The sequence below is a fragment of the Anomaloglossus baeobatrachus genome, chromosome 7, assembly GCF_048569485.1.
Source record: "Anomaloglossus baeobatrachus isolate aAnoBae1 chromosome 7, aAnoBae1.hap1, whole genome shotgun sequence".
Classification (NCBI taxonomy): Eukaryota; Metazoa; Chordata; class Amphibia; order Anura; family Aromobatidae; genus Anomaloglossus; species Anomaloglossus baeobatrachus.
Window position 1 is genome coordinate 286241166 of NC_134359.1, and position 20130 is coordinate 286261295.

The window sequence follows — 20130 nt, forward strand, 5'->3', positions numbered from 1 at the left end:
GAGTGCAATGACACACACTGGTGACTGCACCTACAACTCCCAGCATAGTCACTGACAGGAGAGAGCGCCCCCTGGTGTGTGCTGAGTGCAATGACACACACTGGTGACTGCACCTAGAACTCCCAGCATAGTCACTGACAGGAGAGAGCGCCCTCTGGTGTGTGCTGAGTGCAATGACACACTGGTGACTGCACCTAGAACTCCCAGCATAGTCACTGACAGGAGAGAGCGCCCTCTGGTGTGTGCTGAGTGCAATGACACACACTGGTGACTGCACCTAGAACTCCCAGCATAGTCACTGACAGGAGAGAGCGCCCTCTGGTGTGTGCTGAGTGCAATGACACACTGGTGACTGCACCTAGAACTCCCAGCATAGTCACTGACAGGAGAGAGCGCCCCCTGGTGTGTGCTGAGTGCAATGACACACTGGTGACTGCCCCTACAACTCCCAGCATAGTCACTGACAGGAGAGAGCGCCCCCTGGTGTGTGCTGAGTGCAATGACACACACTGGTGACTGCACCTACAACTCCCAGCATAGTCACCGAGAGGAGAGAGCGCCCCCTGGTGTGTGCTGAGTGCAATAACACACTGGTGATTGCAGCATAGTCACTGAGAGGAGAGAGCGCCCCCTGGTGTGTGCTGAGTGCAATGACCCACTGGTGACTGCAGCATAGTCACTGAGAGGAGAGAGCGCCCCCTGGTGTGTGCTGAGTGCAATGACCCACTGGTGACTGCAGCATAGTCACTGACAGGAGAGAGCGCCCCCTGGTGTGTGCTGAGTGCAATGACACACACTGGTGACTGCACCTACAACTCCCAGCATAGTCACTGACAGGAGAGAGCGCCCCCTGGTGTGTGCTGCGTGCAATGACACACTGGTGACTGCACCTACAACTCCCAGCATAGTCACTGAGAGGAGAGAGCGCCCCCTGGTGTGTGCTGCCAGCATACAGCCACAGGGGATTCTATTACTTGTAAGGGTTCCAGGACCTGCCTTCTCGTTAACCCTTTGCTGCCGCTGCCATTTTCCCACTTTCGTTTTCTTTCTTCCTAGAGCCTTTCTTCCCATTCATGTAGCTGTACGAGGGTTCGTTAATTGCCGGACAAGTTATAATTTGGAATTATGGCAAAATAAAAATAAAATAAATAATTATAAAAAAATCCACATTCCATGAAAAATAAAAATGCAATGTTGCCATCTTGGGGTGTTTTGTTTTAATGTCGTTCATTGCGTGGTTAAAAAGGCCTGGAAATTTGATTCTCCGGTCAGGACGAGTACAGCGATACCAAAAGTGTATTTTTTTTTCTTTTTTTAAATGGCTTGCAAACTGTAAAAAAAAAAAATTGGGTTTGTACCGCCATATTCACCACATGGGTTAAATTTACTATGTTGTTCGATTGGACTCCTATGAAGCACAGCCCATGACCAGGTTTCATGGACGCACCAAGATTGCAACGACCGGGGCCTCTAGCCAGCTCTGATCGCTGCTGTTAAAGGCAGGTGCGGGCTGTGTCACACAGATGGCACCAGCACTGTGTTGGAAGGCTCAGCTTCTGAACTCACTCCATGACATAACAGAACATAATAGAGCGAGAAGGGGCTAATATCCTGAAATACTCCTGTGCTGCCGTGTGTAGTAACATGGAGTAAAGTGTTAGGCCGCACCGGCTGCTGTTGCAAGCATTGACACCCCTCAATCTCCCCACTGGAGTTACTGTAGGAACATAGAGTAAAGTGTTAGGCCCCCCCAACTGCCATAGCAACCATCAAAAATCTTCAATGTCCCCCCTGGGGTTACTTTAGAAACATGGAGTAAAGTGCTAGGCCCCATCGGCTGCCATAGTAACCATCAACACCCCTCAATCTCACCCCCGGGGTTACTGTAGAAACATGGAGTAAAGTGCTAGGCCTCCCAGCTGCCATAGCAACCATCAACACCCCTCAATCTCACCCCCGGGGTTACTGTAGAAACATGGAGTAAAGTGCTAGGCCTCCCAGCTGCCATAGCAACCATCAACACCCCTCAATTTACTGTAGAAACATGGAGTAAAGTGGTAGGCTGCATCGGCTGCTGTAGCAACCATCAACACCCCTCAATTTCACCCCCTGATATTACTGTAGAAACATGGAGTAAACTGCTAGGCCGCACTGTCTACTGTAGCAACCATTAACACCCCTCAACCTCCCCCCTGGGGTTACTATAGAAACATGGAGTAAACTGCTAGGCCGCACTGTCTACTGTAGCAACCATTAACACCCCTCAACCTCCCCCCTGGGGTTACTATAGAAACATGGAGTAAAGTGCTAGGCCGCACTGTCTACTGTAGCAACCATTAACACCCCTCAACCTCCCCCCTGGGGTTACTATAGAAACATGGAGTAAAGTGCTAGGCCGCACTGTCTACTGTAGCAACCATCAACACCACTCAACCTCCCCCCTGGGGTTACTGTAGAAACATGGAATATAGTGCTAGGCTGGACCGTCTACTGTAGCAATCATCAACACCCCTCAAGCTCCCCCCTGGGGTTACTATAGAAACGTGGCGTAAAGTACTAGGCCGCACCGGCTGCTGTAGCAACCATCAACACCCCTCAATCTCACCCCCGGGGTTACTGTAGAAACATGGAGTAATGTGCTAGGCCTCCCAGCTGCCATAGCAACCATCAACACCCCTCAATTTACTATAGAAACATGGAGTAAAGTGGTAGGCTGCATCGGCTGCTGTAGCAACCATCAACACCCCTCAATTTCACCCCCTGATATTACTGTAGAACATGGAGTAAAGTGCTAGGCCGCACTGTCTACTGTAGCAACCATCAACACCCCTCAACCTCCCCCCTGGGGTTACTGTAGACACATGGAATATAGTGCTAGGCTGGACCGTCTACTGTAGCAATCATCAACACCCCTCAACCTCCCCCCTGGGGTTACTATAGAAACATGGCGTAAAGTACTAGGCCGCACCGGCTGCTGTAGCAACCATCAACACCCCTCAATGTCACCCCCGGGTTTACTGTAGAAACATGGAGTAAAGTGCTAGGCCCCATCGGCTGTCATAGTAGTAATCAACACCCCTCAATCTCACCCCCGGGGTTGCTGTAGAAACATGGAGAATAGTGCTAGGCCGCACTGTCTACTGTAGCGGCCATAAACACCCATCAATCTCCCTCCTGGGGTTACTGTAGAAACATGTAGTAAAGTACCAGGCCCCACCGGCTGTCATAGCAACCATTGATACCCTGCAATCTCCTCCTGGTGTTACTGTAGTACATGGAGTAAAGTGCTGGGTTCCATTGACTGCCATAGTAACCATCAATGCCCCTCAATCTCACCCCCGGGTTTACTGTAGAAACATGGAGTAAAGTGCTAGGCCCCATCGGCTGCCATAGTAACCATCGACACCCCTCAATCTCACCCCTGGGGTTACACTATAGAGAGGACTTGGTGTCTCTGTAAACCGCTTAAATGCTGCGTTCAGCATTGACCGTGGCGTCTACACAGTTAAATAGACAAAGATTGGAGTGATCTCTGGTGACTGCAGATTCTTTGCCGCCCACAATATATGAGAAATGAGTATCATATGTTGTGAAGGGGTTAATTCCGTGAAATTATATCCTCCTTTTTCCTTTATTTCTGAGAAAGCCGATTGTCAACCAAAATGGCCGCCAATACGGGACTCATCACCTCGCTCTACAAGATACCTGATTGCTCAGTCTAGCTATACCAAGAAACCTTCCTGTGTTCACACCGAGCTTTTTTGACATGTATTTTTTTGTGTGAGAAAAAAAACCATGTAGTATTTGCCACGGTTTTATAAGAACGAGTGGGTTTTAATGCATTTTTAATGATAATATGAGGTTTAAAAATCATAAAAAAAATAAAAATAAAATAAAAAATGCATGTTTTACTGTGATTTACGCCCATAAAATGTGTTGAGAATCTGACACGATGCTTTTTCTGAATGTACGTCATGACTGAAATGTCTACGTAAAAAAAACTCCATCTGATTTGAAGACTTTTATTGTAACTTGTATTTTGGCGCAGAAAACTCAGTGTGAACACACACTAATGCCCAAAACGCGTGGATTGTGGATATCACATTCAGCAGCGTCTTTCTGGGTGACAACCAATATGTCTGCCCTCGTAGGTTGTCACCCTGCTTTCCCGGGCCCCTGACGGTCGGGCACCCATCCTCCTGTATCTGGAGCTCGCCGTTTGTGCCGCTGTTACATCACTCCTGTGGTATGGTAACCAGAGCCGCTCCGCGTCTCCACTTTCATCTGTCGGACTCATTTTTCGGTTTAAGATGCCGCCGTCTGTCAGCAACATGCTGCGGATTCTTCCAGCGTCCTGGGAAATATGGTTGCAGAGCTGAGAGCGGTCCAGGCCGGGCTGCGGACAAACATGTGGGCACCGGGGTTACAGAGGAGGAGTGCCAGGCGCAGCAGCTGTCGCAGGGGGGGATTTGGGGCACATTGTCAGCTGTTACGACCTGTAAATCATTTCTCCCCGGCCCCATTATATGACATATCGCAGCTTGTTATGAAATCCGAAGGTGATTGTTGGCACGACTGACCGTTATGTGACTCCTCGCCGGTCACTAACCATGGCGGGTCACTGAGGGGGAAACCATCAGCATGACAGGTATGGTGAAATCAACACTACCGGGGCAGAACACAGCAATGGTGTTTGAGTGGGTTACCAGCACAAGGACCAAGGCAAATATTGTGCCGCTAACTCAGTAAAAATGCCCCCTGAGTGCTCGCTCAATACAAATAATGACCCCGAATACCCCCTTGATACATATAATGAACCCTGAGGTCCCCTTAATACGTATAATAACCAAGGCCCCCCTCAATATAATGTCCCTGAGGGTGACTCCTTAATATAAATAATGCCCTTGAGGGTGAGTCCTCTTAAAATAAATAATAAACCCTGAAAGCCCCCTCAATATAAATAATGCCCCTCAGGGTGAGTCCTCTTAATGTAAATAATAAACCCTGAAGTGGCCCTTTTATACAAATAATGATAATAATGAATTATAATAATGAACCTTGTGGGCATCGTTAATACAAATAATGCCTCTGATGGCCCTCTTACTACAAATAATGACCCTGAAGGCCCTTTAATATAAATAATATACCCAGAGAGTCCCCTTAATACAAATAATGAATCAAAGGGCTCCCTTAATACAAATAATGACCCTGAGGACCCCCCTTAATACACACAATGAACCCAGAGAACCCTCTTACAAATAATGACCTTGAGGGCTCCCCTTAATACAAATAATGACTCTAAGGGTCCTCTTAATACACACAATGAACCATGAAAGCCCTCTTAATACAAATAATGACCCTGAGGGCCCCCCTTAATATATATATAATTAACCAAGATGGTCCTCTTAATAAAAATAATGAATCTAAGGGCTCCCTTAATACAAATAATGACCTTGAGGGCCCCCCTTAATACACTCAATGAACCCTGAGAAACCTCTTAATACAAATAACGACCCTTAGGGCCTCCCTTAATATAAATAATGAACCCAGAGGGTTCCCTTAATACAAATAATGCCCCTTAGAGCCCCCCCTTAATTCACAGAATGAACCCGGAGAGCCCGTATAAAAATAATGACCCTGAGGGCCCCCTTAATATAAATAATGAACCCAGAGGGTCCCCTAATACAAATATTGCCTTTAAGGGATCCCTTAATACAAATAATGACCCTGAGGGCCCCCCTTAATACACACAATAAACCCTGAGAGGTCTCTTAATACAAATATTGAATCCTGAGGGCCCCCATATAACAAACAATGTCTCCTTAGTGCCCCATTAAAGCAAATAACAAGCCCATTGTCCCCTTCCCCCTACATCAGTGAGATACAACATATATTTCACAATATCCGTGGCGGCCATATTGGTTATCACTGAATAGGAGGTGGAACTCTGATGACGCAACATTCCGGAAGCCCTTCGTGTATCCCTGCTTTCCCAGACGTATTTGGTGCCCAGATATGGGGGCACTCTGGGAGGCATTACCATGCATTTCCTTCTTTTTTAATGCTGATTAGTCTACACCTTTTTCCAAATGTTGTTTTAGGCATTTTGTGTCTTTTACATGCATTTTGAAGTTTCCCTATAGAATTGTATGGGGAACAAAATGCACCAGAGAAAACCAAAAAACAAAACTGCACAGTTCAAAAGCGCTTTTTAAAAATCTCAGCGGTCATGAGTTTGCAGGAAGTCACGTCCACTTTGATTGGGATTTTCTGGTTTCGGGTAACTTTGGTACCCCGGCTGCAGTTTGCTTAAAAAAAAAATAAAAAAAATAATGCTTTGCTCACCCTCCCCAGGTCCAGCACTAATGCTAAGACTCAGATGCTGATCACACTGTCTGCAGCGATGATGTCACTTTGGAAACGCTGCAGCCAATCAGTGAGATCAGTAGCTCATGCCATCAAGTCAGGCAGGAGCACCGTGCTTAATGATTGGCTGCAGAGCTATCAACATGACCTTAGCATTGCGGACAATAGACACCAGATGCAGCGCTGCAGCCAATCAGTGAGATCAGCAGCTCATGCCAACAAATCAGGCAGGAACACTGTGCTCAGTGATTGGCTGCAGCGCTATCAACATGACCTCAGCAGTGCAAACAATAACAGACACCATATGCAGAAGTGGGGACCTGGGGAGGGTGAGTAGAGCCAGTTTAAAAAAAAAACCTGCAGCCAAGGACAGGAAAAACCCTTTTAAAAAAACAAAAAAAAAAACCCAGATGGAGAAAATCCGCAGTCATCCACAATTTTTCAACTTATTGGCCAACTCTTCCGAACCATCCAGGAGGCTCCCGAAAAAAGTGACATATACCGACAACCCCCTCCTGAAACTTCCTGGACCCCAAGGTTTACAGAAGGTTAAGTCAGAGCCCCAGTGTCTAATTTAGTGTTTCGCTGGTAATGACCCTGAGGACCCCCCTTAATACACATAATGAACCCTGAAAACCCTCTTAATACAAATAATGACCCTAAGGATCTAAGCTGTAATAGCGGCCATATTGATGTCCACCCAACTTTCCCTGGAACAGATAAGTAAGTCATAGGAATGTTGAAACAAGACGTCTCAGGCGCTTATATATCTCTTAATCTTAGTGGGAATAGACACCTCAAGAGCTAAGAATGCAGATAGGGCAAAGATCAGGAGTGAGCGCAGAGAGATTAAACCCTGGAAGGGATCTGTGGATATTGGATTTTATTCTTCGGGGGATCTCGTCCCTATAAGCCCCCGTAAATCCAGGGAGCAGACCTGCTGTGTTAATAAAGAGCTAATCCGCATCAGCTGCTGGTGCCGGGGTCTGTCCCTGGTCCCGAAACCCCTCACATGCACTGACGTTTAATAACCTCTGTCTAATTTATGGGATATGCGGGAGCCCTGCGAGCACCGTAAGGATTATCATAGTGTCACAGGTGGATGAGAACTGTGAAGTGTAACCCTGACGCAGAGAAATAGGAAAGCTCTATAGGTCTCCAGACTGTGACTCTCCGGCTGCTGCAGAACTACAACTCTCAGCATGCAACATGAGGCTATCACATTAGATGTGAAGTCAATATTGAATACACATATATAAATCCACCACTAGAGGGAGCTCACTACATACAGATTTATACAGCCACCACTAGAGGGAGCTCACTACATACAGATTTATACAGCCACCACTAGAGGGAGCTCACTACATACAGATTTATACATTCACCACTAGAGGGAGCTCACTACATACAGATTTATACAGCCACCACTAGAGGGAGCTCACCACATACAGATTTATACAGCCACCACTAGAGGGAGCTCACTACATACAGATTTATACAGCCACCACTAGAGGGAGCTCACTACATACAGATTTATACAGCCATCACTAGAGGGAGCTCACTACATACAGATTTATACATTCACCACTAGAGGGAGCTCACTACATACAGATTTATACAGCCACCACTAGAGGGAGCTCACTACATACAGATTTATACAGCCATCACTAGAGGGAACTCACTACATATACAGTCACCACTAGAGGGAGCTCACTGCATACAGATTTATACAGCCACCACTAGAGGGAGCTCACTGCATACAGATTTATACAGTCACCACTAGAGGGAGCTCACTGCATACAGATTTATACAGTCACCACTAGAGGGAGCTCACTACATACAGATTTATACAGCCCCCACTAGAGGGAGCTCACTACATATACAGTCACCACTAGAGGGAGCTCACTGCATACAGATTTATACAGTCACCACTAGAGGGAGCTCACTGCATACAGATTTATACAGTCACCACTAGAGGGAGCTCACTACATACAGATTTATACAGCCACCACTAGAGGGAACTCACTACATATACAGTCACCACTAGAGGGAGCTCACTGCATACAGATTTATACAGTCACCACTAGAGGGAGCTCACTACATACAGATTTATACAGTCACCACTAGAGGGAGCTCACTACATACAGATTTATACAGCCACCACTAGAGGGAGCTCACTACATACAGATTTATACAGTCACCACTAGAGGGAGCTCACTGCATACAGATTTATACAGCCACCACTAGAGGGAGCTCACTGCATACAGATTTATACAGTCACCACTAGAGGGAGCTCACTGCATACAGATTTATACAGTCACCACTAGAGGGAGCTCACTACATACAGATTTATACAGCCCCCACTAGAGGGAGCTCACTACATATACAGTCACCACTAGAGGGAGCTCACTGCATACAGATTTATACAGTCACCACTAGAGGGAGCTCACTGCATACAGATTTATACAGTCACCACTAGAGGGAGCTCACTACATACAGATTTATACAGCCACCACTAGAGGGAACTCACTACATATACAGTCACCACTAGAGGGAGCTCACTGCATACAGATTTATACAGTCACCACTAGAGGGAGCTCACTGCATACAGATTTATACAGTCACCACTAGAGGGAGCTCACTGCATACAGATTTATACAGTCACCACTAGAGGGAGCTCACTACATACAGATTTATACAGCCCCCACTAGAGGGAGCTCACTACATACAGATTTATACATTCACCACTAGGGGGAGCTCACTACATACAGATTTATACAGCCACCACTAGAGGGAGCTCACTACATACAGATTTATACATCCACCACTAGAGGGCGCTCACTGCATACAGATTTATACAGTCAACACTAGAGGGAGCTCACTACATACAGATTTATACAGTCACCACTAGGGGGAGCTCACTACATACAGATTTATACATCCACCACTAGAGCGAGCCCACTACATACAGATTTATACAGCCACCACTAGAGGGCGCTCACTGCATACAGATTTATACAGTCACCACTAGAGGCAGCTCACTACATACAGATTTATACAGCCACCACTAGAGGGCGCTCACTGCATACAGATTTATACAGCCACCACTAGAGGGAGCCCACTACATACAGATTTATACAGCCACCACTAGAGGGCGCTCACTGCATACAGATTTATACAGCCACCACTAGAGGGAGCCCACTACATACAGATTTATACAGCCACCACTAGAGGGAGCCCACTACATACAGATTTATACAGTCACCACAAGAGGCAGCTCACTACATACAGATTTATACAGCCACCACTAGAGGGCGCTCACTGCATACAGATTTATACAGCCACCACTAGAGGGAGCTCACTACATACAGATATATACAGCCACCACTAGGGGGAGCTCACTACATACAGATTTATACAGCCACCACTAGAAGGAGATGACTACATATGGATTTATACAGCCACCACTAGAGGGAGCTCACTACATACAGATTTATACAGCCACCACTAGAGGGAGCTCACCACATACAGATTTATACAGCCACCAGTAGGGGGAGCTCACTACATACAGATTTATACAGCCACCACTAGAGGGAGCTCACTACATACAGATTTATACAGCCCCCACTAGAGGGAGCTCACTACATACAGATTTATACATTCACCACTAGGGGGAGCTCACTACATACAGATTTATACAGCCACCACTAGAGGGAGCTCACTACATACAGATTTATACATCCACCACTAGAGGGCGCTCACTGCATACAGATTTATACAGTCAACACTAGAGGGAGCTCACTACATACAGATTTATACAGTCACCACTAGGGGGAGCTCACTACATACAGATTTATACATCCACCACTAGAGCGAGCCCACTACATACAGATTTATACAGCCACCACTAGAGGGCGCTCACTGCATACAGATTTATACAGTCACCACTAGAGGCAGCTCACTACATACAGATTTATACAGCCACCACTAGAGGGCGCTCACTGCATACAGATTTATACAGCCACCACTAGAGGGAGCCCACTACATACAGATTTATACAGCCACCACTAGAGGGCGCTCACTGCATACAGATTTATACAGCCACCACTAGAGGGAGCCCACTACATACAGATTTATACAGCCACCACTAGAGGGAGCCCACTACATACAGATTTATACAGTCACCACAAGAGGCAGCTCACTACATACAGATTTATACAGCCACCACTAGAGGGCGCTCACTGCATACAGATTTATACAGCCACCACTAGAGGGAGCTCACTACATACAGATATATACAGCCACCACTAGGGGGAGCTCACTACATACAGATTTATACAGCCACCACTAGAAGGAGATGACTACATATGGATTTATACAGCCACCACTAGAGGGAGCTCACTACATACAGATTTATACAGCCACCACTAGAGGGAGCTCACCACATACAGATTTATACAGCCACCAGTAGGGGGAGCTCACTACATACAGATTTATACAGCCACCACTAGAAGGAGATCACTACATATGGATTTATACAGCCACCACTAGAGGGAGCTCACTACATACAGATTTATACAGCCACCACTAGAGGGAGCTCACTACATACAGATTTATACAGCCACCAGTAGGGGGAGCTCACTACATACAGATTTATACAGCCACCACTAGAAGGAGATCACTACATATGGATTTATACAGCCACCACTAGAGGGAGCTCACTACATACAGATTTTTACAGCCACCACTAGAGCGAGCTCACTACATACAGATTTATACAGCCACCACTAGGGGGAGCTCACTACATACAGATTTATACAGCCACCACTAGAAGGAGATCACTACATATGGATTTATACAGCCACCACTAGAGGGAGCTCACTACATACAGATTTATACAGCCACCACTAGAGGGAGCTCACTACATACAGATTTATACACCCACCACTAGAGGGAGCTCACTACATACAGATTTATACAGCCACCACTAGAGGGAGCTCACTACATACAGATTTATACAGCCACCACTAGGGGGAGCTCACTACATACAGATTTATACAGCCACCACTAGAAGGAGATCACTACATATGGATTTATACAGCCACCACTAGAGGGAGCTCACTACATACAGATTTATACAGCCACCACTAGAGGGAGCTCACTACATACAGATTTATACAGCCACCACTAGAGGGAGGTCACTACATACAGATTTATACACCCACCACTAGAGGGAGCTCACTACATACAGATTTATACAGCCACCACTAGAGGGAGCTCACTACATACAGATTTATACAGCCACCACTAGGGGGAGCTCACTACATACAGATTTATACAGCCACCACTAGAAGGAGATCACTACATATGGATTTATACAGCCACCACTAGAGGGAGCTCACTACATACAGATTTATACAGCCACCACTAGAGGGAGCTCACTACATACAGATTTACACAGCCACCACTAGGGGGAGCTCATTATATACAGATTTATACAGCCACCACTAGAGGGAGCTGACTACATACAGATTTATACAGCTACCACTAGAGGGAGCTCATTACATACAGATTTATACAGCCACCACTAGAGGGAGCTCACTACATACAAATTAGTACAGCCACCACTAGAGGGAGCTCACTACATACAGATTTATACATCCACCACTAGAGGGAGCTCATTACATACAGATTTATACAGCCACCACTAGAGGGAGCTCACTACATACAGATTTATACAGCCACCACTAGAGGGAGCTTACTACATACAGATTTATACAGCCACCACCAGAGCGAGCTCACTACATACAGATTTATACACCCACCACTAGAGCGAGCTCACTACATACAGATTTATACAGTTACCACTAGAGGGAGATCACTACATACACATTTATAAAGCCACCACTAGAGGGAGCTCACTACATACAGATTTATACAGCCACCACTAGAGGGAGCTCACTACATACAGATTTATACAGCCACCACTAGAGGGAACTCACTACATACAGATTTATACATCCACCACTAGAGGGAGCTCATTACATACAGATTTATACAGCCACCACTAGAGGGAGCTCACTACATACAGATTTATACAGCCACCACTAGAGGGAGCTCACTACATACAGATTTATACAGCCACCACTAGAGGGAGCTCACTACATACAGATTTATACATCCACCACTAGAGGGAGCTCATTACATACAGATTTATACAGCCACCACTAGAGGGAGCTCACTGCATACAGATTTATACAGCCACCACTAGAGGGAGCTCACTACATACAGCTTTATAGAGACAATATGAAAAGATATGCAGTTAACTCCCACTGGTGGGGATTGCCAGCAAGACATGAGAGTGTGTCTAATACAGAGCTGACAGTAGCAATTCCTCATATCTGGATTCTGGTCACTACTGAACAAATGAAAACCAGTCGCCTATATCCCACAGACCCCAGGACGTGGCGGCTGAGTGTTAGTTTAACCACCTTTCAGCTGTCACTTCTCCCCTCCAAGCTCTGATCTTCGGTGAACATTTCCCATTGCCATATTTTCACCTGGACATGCTGAAGCAATTACCTAGTCACCATCTTGGCGTGAACGGACCCAGTTATGCAATTAATACATTTCTCATTGTTTACAAGATCTCTGGTTGCTGTGCATGGGAAAGAATGGAAACACAAATATATTATAATGTTGTAGAACAATGTAAAAAGTGGATCAAGTGCACGGAGCTGATTGGCGTGTGCCTCTGACCCCTGGAAGTGCAGGCACCGGATTTAATCGACTATTTAACGGAGAGGGAGAAGATGTAGAAAAAAAAAAAAATATTCCAGAAGGTGCCGCCCCCTGCAGTGTGCCACCCCAGGCACCGGCCCACGGGTTCCTAGTGGTAAATACGGCCCTGAGTGTCAGGAAACTGCTTCTCCCAACCTGCCCTTACAGCAGCAGGCGCAGGACACTCACTATGGTGCATTGAGGTCCCCCAACCATGACAGTGTCTGGGGTCAGCAGTGGTTCTGCATTACCGCCAGTGACCAGCGGGTGTCAGGGTGAGTAGGGAGCATTAGTACATTCCTCGCTCATTAACATTTATTCATTCATTCATTCTTATAATTACTTTTGTCAACTTTTAGAAATATTTTCTGACTTTGTGCAAACGTTATATTGTAGAGAATGCCGCCCCCCCTTTTTCCTACTTTGCACCTTTTACCCCCCCCTCCCGCTTAACTGCATCATTAAGGGCTGCAATGTACTAGAGTGATTTACGGCAATGCTGCGATTTTAACATGACGCGCCCGCTATTCTGTGGAACCCGGAATAATAATGTCAATCCTCTTTGAGCTGATTCCGTCCCCTGTGCACTTTGCTACAATGTATCAGTGCAGCAGAATAATTGACACCGTGACAGGATTGTCTAGATTGGATGCGACTGGGACGAAGCGCACATTAAAAACTAGTAAAAAAAGCACCAAAAACTTGGCCAAAAAAATGTAGTAGTGAGTAGAACTCAAAGTATATTAGAACATTGAGTAAAGGGGTTGAAATCTGAGCATGTGACCACTGCAGCCAATCATTGGCAGTGTTTATTAATCAAAGAGACAGTGATTGGCTGTAGTGGTCACATGGTTGAACGAGGAAGTACGGAGACTGGGAGGGGACATTGGCAGCACTGGAAAAGGATCTGCGGGGAATTAGAAAGGCGACTTTTTTTGTTTTTTTTCTATTTTTAAGCAAGCATGATGAGTTTTTTCAGTTTTCGCCCCGTTTAAACTTCCTTTCCGTACCAGTGGCGGATCCCTTTAATTCACCCCTTTAAATTGATACTTCTGTATTATCATCATTATCATTTTCCCCTCGCAGTTGTGCTCCGGCCTTACACACTGGACATCTGGTCATTGGAAAAATAAAAAAGGAGGGAAAGTTTCGCTCGTCAGCGGCAGCAGCAGGTGGAGCGATCGCTGGGGAGCACTTGTGTCACTCACACATGTCGCTGCCCGTTACACGCCTGATTTCATGCCGCTAAACGGGCCCTGTCTGTACACAACACCCGGCGTAATGCCCCTATAGACCCCCCCACATTCCTCAATCCCAGCAGCGCTGATAGAGTTAACAACTGACCATCCCCCCACTTCACCTCTATACCGGTACTCGCTTTATGGCTGGATTCGCAGCATTTTGCAGCATTTTCATTGATGTCACAACTTTTTTTCCGTTACTTTTAAATCTATAGTAAATTCTTAATTTTTATTATTATTTTTGGTGTTTTGGGAGCATTTTTTTTTGCTTGAACACATAGCATTGAAAAATGCAAACAATAACCTCCCAAAAAAAATAAAACAAAAAAAACACAGCAAGAGAAATGCAAATATAAACCATTTTAAGGAATTTATTAAAAATAAATAAAATAAATAAAAAAATTAAAATAAAAATATTTTAATATATAACAATAATAATATATATATATATATATATATATATATATATATATATATATAATATAAAAATATATAATATATTATAGATATTATATATAATATATTATATAATATATATATATATATAATATAAAAAATATATATATAATATATATATATATTATATATAATATATATAATATATATTATACCGGTAGATATATAATATATTATATTATATATATATATATATATATATATATATATATATATATATATATAAAATATAAAATATATATATATATATATAAAAATAAAAAATATTAATATATAATAATAATATTCTATATTATATATATATATATAAAATATAAAAATATATTAATATATATAATAATAATATATAATAATAAATATATATTTATTAACTTAAATTCATGCCTAAGAATAATTTTTGCCATTTGGTTTCGTTATAAATATTGTGCCTATGTGTGTTGCACTGTTTCTTTCTGACTGCAGAATGAGTTAACGAAGAATCCATCAGTGAGCGCGTTCCAGTTTGTAATTCTTTCATCAGTCTTTTTTTGTGAAGTTTTCTCAGCTGATTTATGATGACAGACCACAACTAAGATGAATGTGCAAGGAAAAAAAAATGTTTTTATTTTAAATAAATTATTATTAGTGCACAGTACATTTGTCCCCAAAGGTGGACAATCCCTTTAAGAGCTAAATTAGCCTCATCTCTTTATAATAAAGACTTTTCTGGTCTTGGTGCACATTAAATCAAAATACTGAGGGACAGGTGCGGAATTTTATGTTATATAAAAGAAAATTGGAAGAAAATTCGCCCGATTGTGGAAAGGGCGACCAAACCTGTAAATATGGCGTCCCAACACCAGGGGGCGCTGCTGCTCTCTTCTTGTCCTCAGTCCTCTGGATGGGATCACAAATGTGACAAATAACACAAAAACCATAAAAAAAATTTGACCATGTAACCTGACCGCTGTGATTGGTTGTCATGTTTTTAACCTTTACCCCTTAGGGGTAGTGACTAAGTCAACTGTAAGCCTGGTCCGCCACAATCCTCTAGTTGCCCAATATTGACAGGTGTCCAGGAAGCTGAGCTATGAGGAGCTGTTTGATGTGGTGGTGGTGGTCACACTGTAGAGCTGTTTGGCAGAAGGTTACGGGCTGATCGAGGGGCTATAAGCAGTGGGTTAAGGTTTGGGGTCTGTACACAGGGAGACTGGTCTGGGGTCTGTATACAGGGAGACTGTTTTGGGGTCTGTATACAGGGAGACTGGTTTGGGGTCTGTATACAGAGAGACTGGTCAGGGGTCTGTATACAGGGAGGCTGGTCTGGGGTCTGTATACAGGGAGACTGGTCTGGGGTCTGTATACAGGGAGACTGGTCTGGGGTCTGTATACAGGGAGACTGTTTTGGGGTCTGTATACAGGGAGACTGGTTTGGGGTCTGTATACAGAGAGACTGGTCAGGGGTCTGTATACAGGGAGGCTGGTCTGGGGTCTGTATACAGGGAGACTGGTCTGGGGTCTGTATACAGGGAGACTGGTCTGGGGTCTGTATACAGGGAGACTGGTCTGGGGTCTGTATACAGGGAGACTGGTCTGGGGTCTGTATACAGGGAGGCTGGTCTGGGGTCTGTATACAGGGAGGCTGGTCTGGGCTCTGTATACAGGGAGGCTGGTCTGGGGTCTGTATACAGGGAGACTGGTCTGGGGTCTGTATACAGGGAGACTGTTTTGGGGTCTGTATACAGGGAGACTGGTTTGGGGTCTGTATACAGAGACTGGTCAGGGGTCTGTATACAGGGAGACTGGTCTAGGGTCTGTGTAGAGGGTGACAGGTTTGGGGTCTGTATACAGGGAGACTTGTCTGGTCTGGGGTCTTTATACAAGGAGACTGGTTTGGGGTCTGTATACAGGGAGACTGGTTTGGGGACTGTATACAGGGAGACTGGTCTGGGGTCTGTATACAGGAAGACTGTTTTGGGGTCTGTATACAGGGAGACTGGTTTGGGGTCTGTATACAGAGAGACTGGTCAGGGGTCTGTATACAGGGAGGCTGGTCTAGGGTCTGTGTAGACTAGAGGGTGACAGGTTTGGGGTCTGTATACAGGGAGACTTGTCTGGTCTGGGGTCTTTATACAAGGAGACTGGTTTGGGGTCTGTATACAGGGAGACTGGTTTGGGGACTGTATACAGGGAGACTGGTCTGGGGTCTGTATACAGGGAGACTGGTCTGGAGTCTGTATACAGGGAGACTGGTCTGGGGTCTGTATACAGGGAGGCTGGTCTGGGGTCTGTATACAGGGAGGCTGGTCTGGAGTCTGTATACAGGGAGACTGGTCTGGGGTCTGTATACAGGGAGGCTGGTCTGGGGTCTGTTTATAAGGAGACTAGTCTGGGGTCTGTATACAGGGAGGCTGGTCTGGGGTCTGTATACAGGGAGGCTGGTCTGGGGTCTGCATACAGAGAGAATGGTCTGAGGTCTGTATAGAGGGAGACTGGTCTGCGGTCTATATACAGGGAGACTGGTCTGGGGTCTATATACAGGGAGACTGGTCTGGAGTCTGTATACAGAGAGACTGGTCTGAGGTCTGTATACAGAGAGATTAGTCTGGGGTCTGTATACAGGGAGACTGGTCTGGGGTCTGTATACAGGGAGGCTGGTCTGGGGTCTGCATACAGAGAGAATGGTCTGGGGTCTGTATAGAGAGGGAGACTGGTCTGCGGTCTATATACAGGGAGACTGGTCTGGGGTCTATATACAGGGAAACTGGTCTGGGGTCTGTAGACAGGGAGGCTGGTCTGGGGTCTATTTACAGGGAGACTGCTCTGGGGTGTGTGTAGAGGGTGACAGGTCTGGGGCCTGTATACAGGTAGGCTAATCTGGGGTCTGTATACAGGTAGGCTAATCTGGGGTCTGTATACAGGAAGGCTGCTCTGGGGTCTGTATACAGGGAGACTGGTCTGGGGTCTGTATACAGGGAGGCTGGTCTGGGGTCTGTATACAGGGAGACTGATTTGGGGTCTGTATACACTACAGGAAGGCTGCTCTGGGGTCTGTATACAGGGAGACTGGTCTGCGGTTTGTATACAGGGAGACTGGTCTGGGGTCTGTATACAGGGAGACTAGTCTGGGGTCTGTATACAGGGAGACTGCTCTGGGGTCTGTGTAGAGGGTGACAGGTCTGGGCTCTGTGTAGAGGGTGACAGGTCTGGGGTCTGTATACAGGAAGACTGGTCTGGGGTCTATATACAGGGAGGCTGGTCTGGGCTCTGTATACAGGGAGGCTGGTCTGGGCTCTGTATACAGGGAGACTGGTCTGGGGTCTGTATACAGGGAGACTGGTCTGGGGTCTGTATACAGGGAGACTGGTCTGGGGGCAGTATACAGGGAGACTGGTCTGGGGTCTGTATACAGGGAGACTGGTCTGGGGTCTGTATACAGAAAGACTGGTCTAAGGTCTGTATACAGGGAGACTGGTCTGGGGTCTGTATACAGGGAGGCTGGTCTGGGGCCTGTATACAGGGAGACTGGTCTGGGGTCAGTATACAGGGAGACTGGTCTGGGGTCTGTATACAGGGGGACTGGTCTGGGGTCTATAGACAGGGAGACTGGTCTGGGGTCTGTATACAGGGAGACTGGTCTGGGGTCTGTATACAGGGAGGCAGGTCTGGGGTCTGTATACAGGAAGACTGGTCTGGGGTCTGTATACAGGGAGACTGGTCTGGGGTCTGTATACAGGGAGGCTGGTCTGGGGTCTGTATACAGGGAGACTGATTTGGGGTCTGTATACACTACAGGAAGGCTGCTCTGGGGTCTGTATACAGGGAGACTGGTCTGGGGTCTGTATACAGGGAGACTAGTCTGGGGTCTGTATACAGGGAGACTGTTCTGGGGTCTGTGTAGAGGGTGACAGGTCTGGGGTCTGTATACAGGAAGACTGGTCTGGGGTCTATATACAGGGAGGCTGGTCTGGGCTCTGTATACAGGGAGGCTGGTCTGGGCTCTGTATACAGGGAGACTGGTCTGGGGTCTGTATACAGGAAAACTGGTATGGGGTCTGTATACAGGAAGAATGGTCTGGGGTCTGTGTATAAGGAGACTGGTCTGGGGTCTGTATACAGGGAGACTGATCTGGGGTCGGTATACAGAGAGTCTGGTCTGGGGTCTATATACAGGGAGGCTGGTCTGGGCTCTGTATACAGGGAGGCTGGTCTGGGCTCTGTATACAGGGAGACTGGTCTGGGGTCTGTATACAGGGAGACTGGTCTGGGGGCAGTATACAGGGAGACTGGTCTGGGGTCTGTATACAGGGAGAATGGTCTGGGGTCTGTATACAGAGAGACTGGTCTGGGGTCTGTATACAGGGAGGCTGCCCTGGGGTCTGTATACAGGGAGGCTGGTCTGGGGTCTGTATATAGGGAGGCTGGTCTGGGGTCTGTATACAGGGAGGCTGGTCTGGGGTCTGTATATAGGGAGGCTGGTCTGGGGTCTGTATCCAGGGAGACTGGTCTGGGGTCTGTATACAGGGAGGCTGGTCTGGGATCTGTATACAGGGAGGCTGGTCTAGGGTCTGTATACAGGGAGGCTGGTCTGGGGTCTGTATACAGGGAGACTGGTCTGGGGTCTGTATACAGGGAGGCTGGTCTGGGGTCTGCATACAGGGAGGCTGGTCTGGGGTCTGTATATAGGGAGGCTGGTCTGGGGTCTGTATACAGGGAGACTGGTCTGGGGTCTGTATACAGGGAGGCTGGTCTGGGGTCTGCATACAGGGAGGCTGGTCTGGGGTCTGTATATAGGGAGGCTGGTTTGGGGTCTGTAGCCAGGGAGACTGGTCTGGGGTCTGTATACAGGGAGGCTGGTCTGGGGTCTGTATACAGGGAGGCTGGTCTGGGGTCTGCATACATGGAGACTGGTCTGGGGTCTGTATACAGGGAGACTGGTCTGGGGCAGTATACAGGGATACTGGTCTGGGGTCTGTATACAGGGAGACTGGTCTGGGGTCTGTATACAGAGAGACTGGTCTGGGGTCTGTATACAGGGAGGCTGCCCTGGGGTCTGTATACAGGGAGGCTGGTCTGGGGTCTGTATATAGGGAGGCTGGTCTGGGGTCTGTATACAGGGAGGCTGGTCTGGGCTCTGTATACAGGGAGACTGGTCTGGGGTCTGTATCCAGGGAGACTGGTCTGGGGTCTGTATCCAGGGAGACTGGTCTGGGGTCTGTATACAGGGAGGCTGGTCTGGGATCTGTATACAGGGAGGCTGGTCTGGGGTCTGTATACAGGGAGGCTGGTCTGGGGTCTGTATACAGGG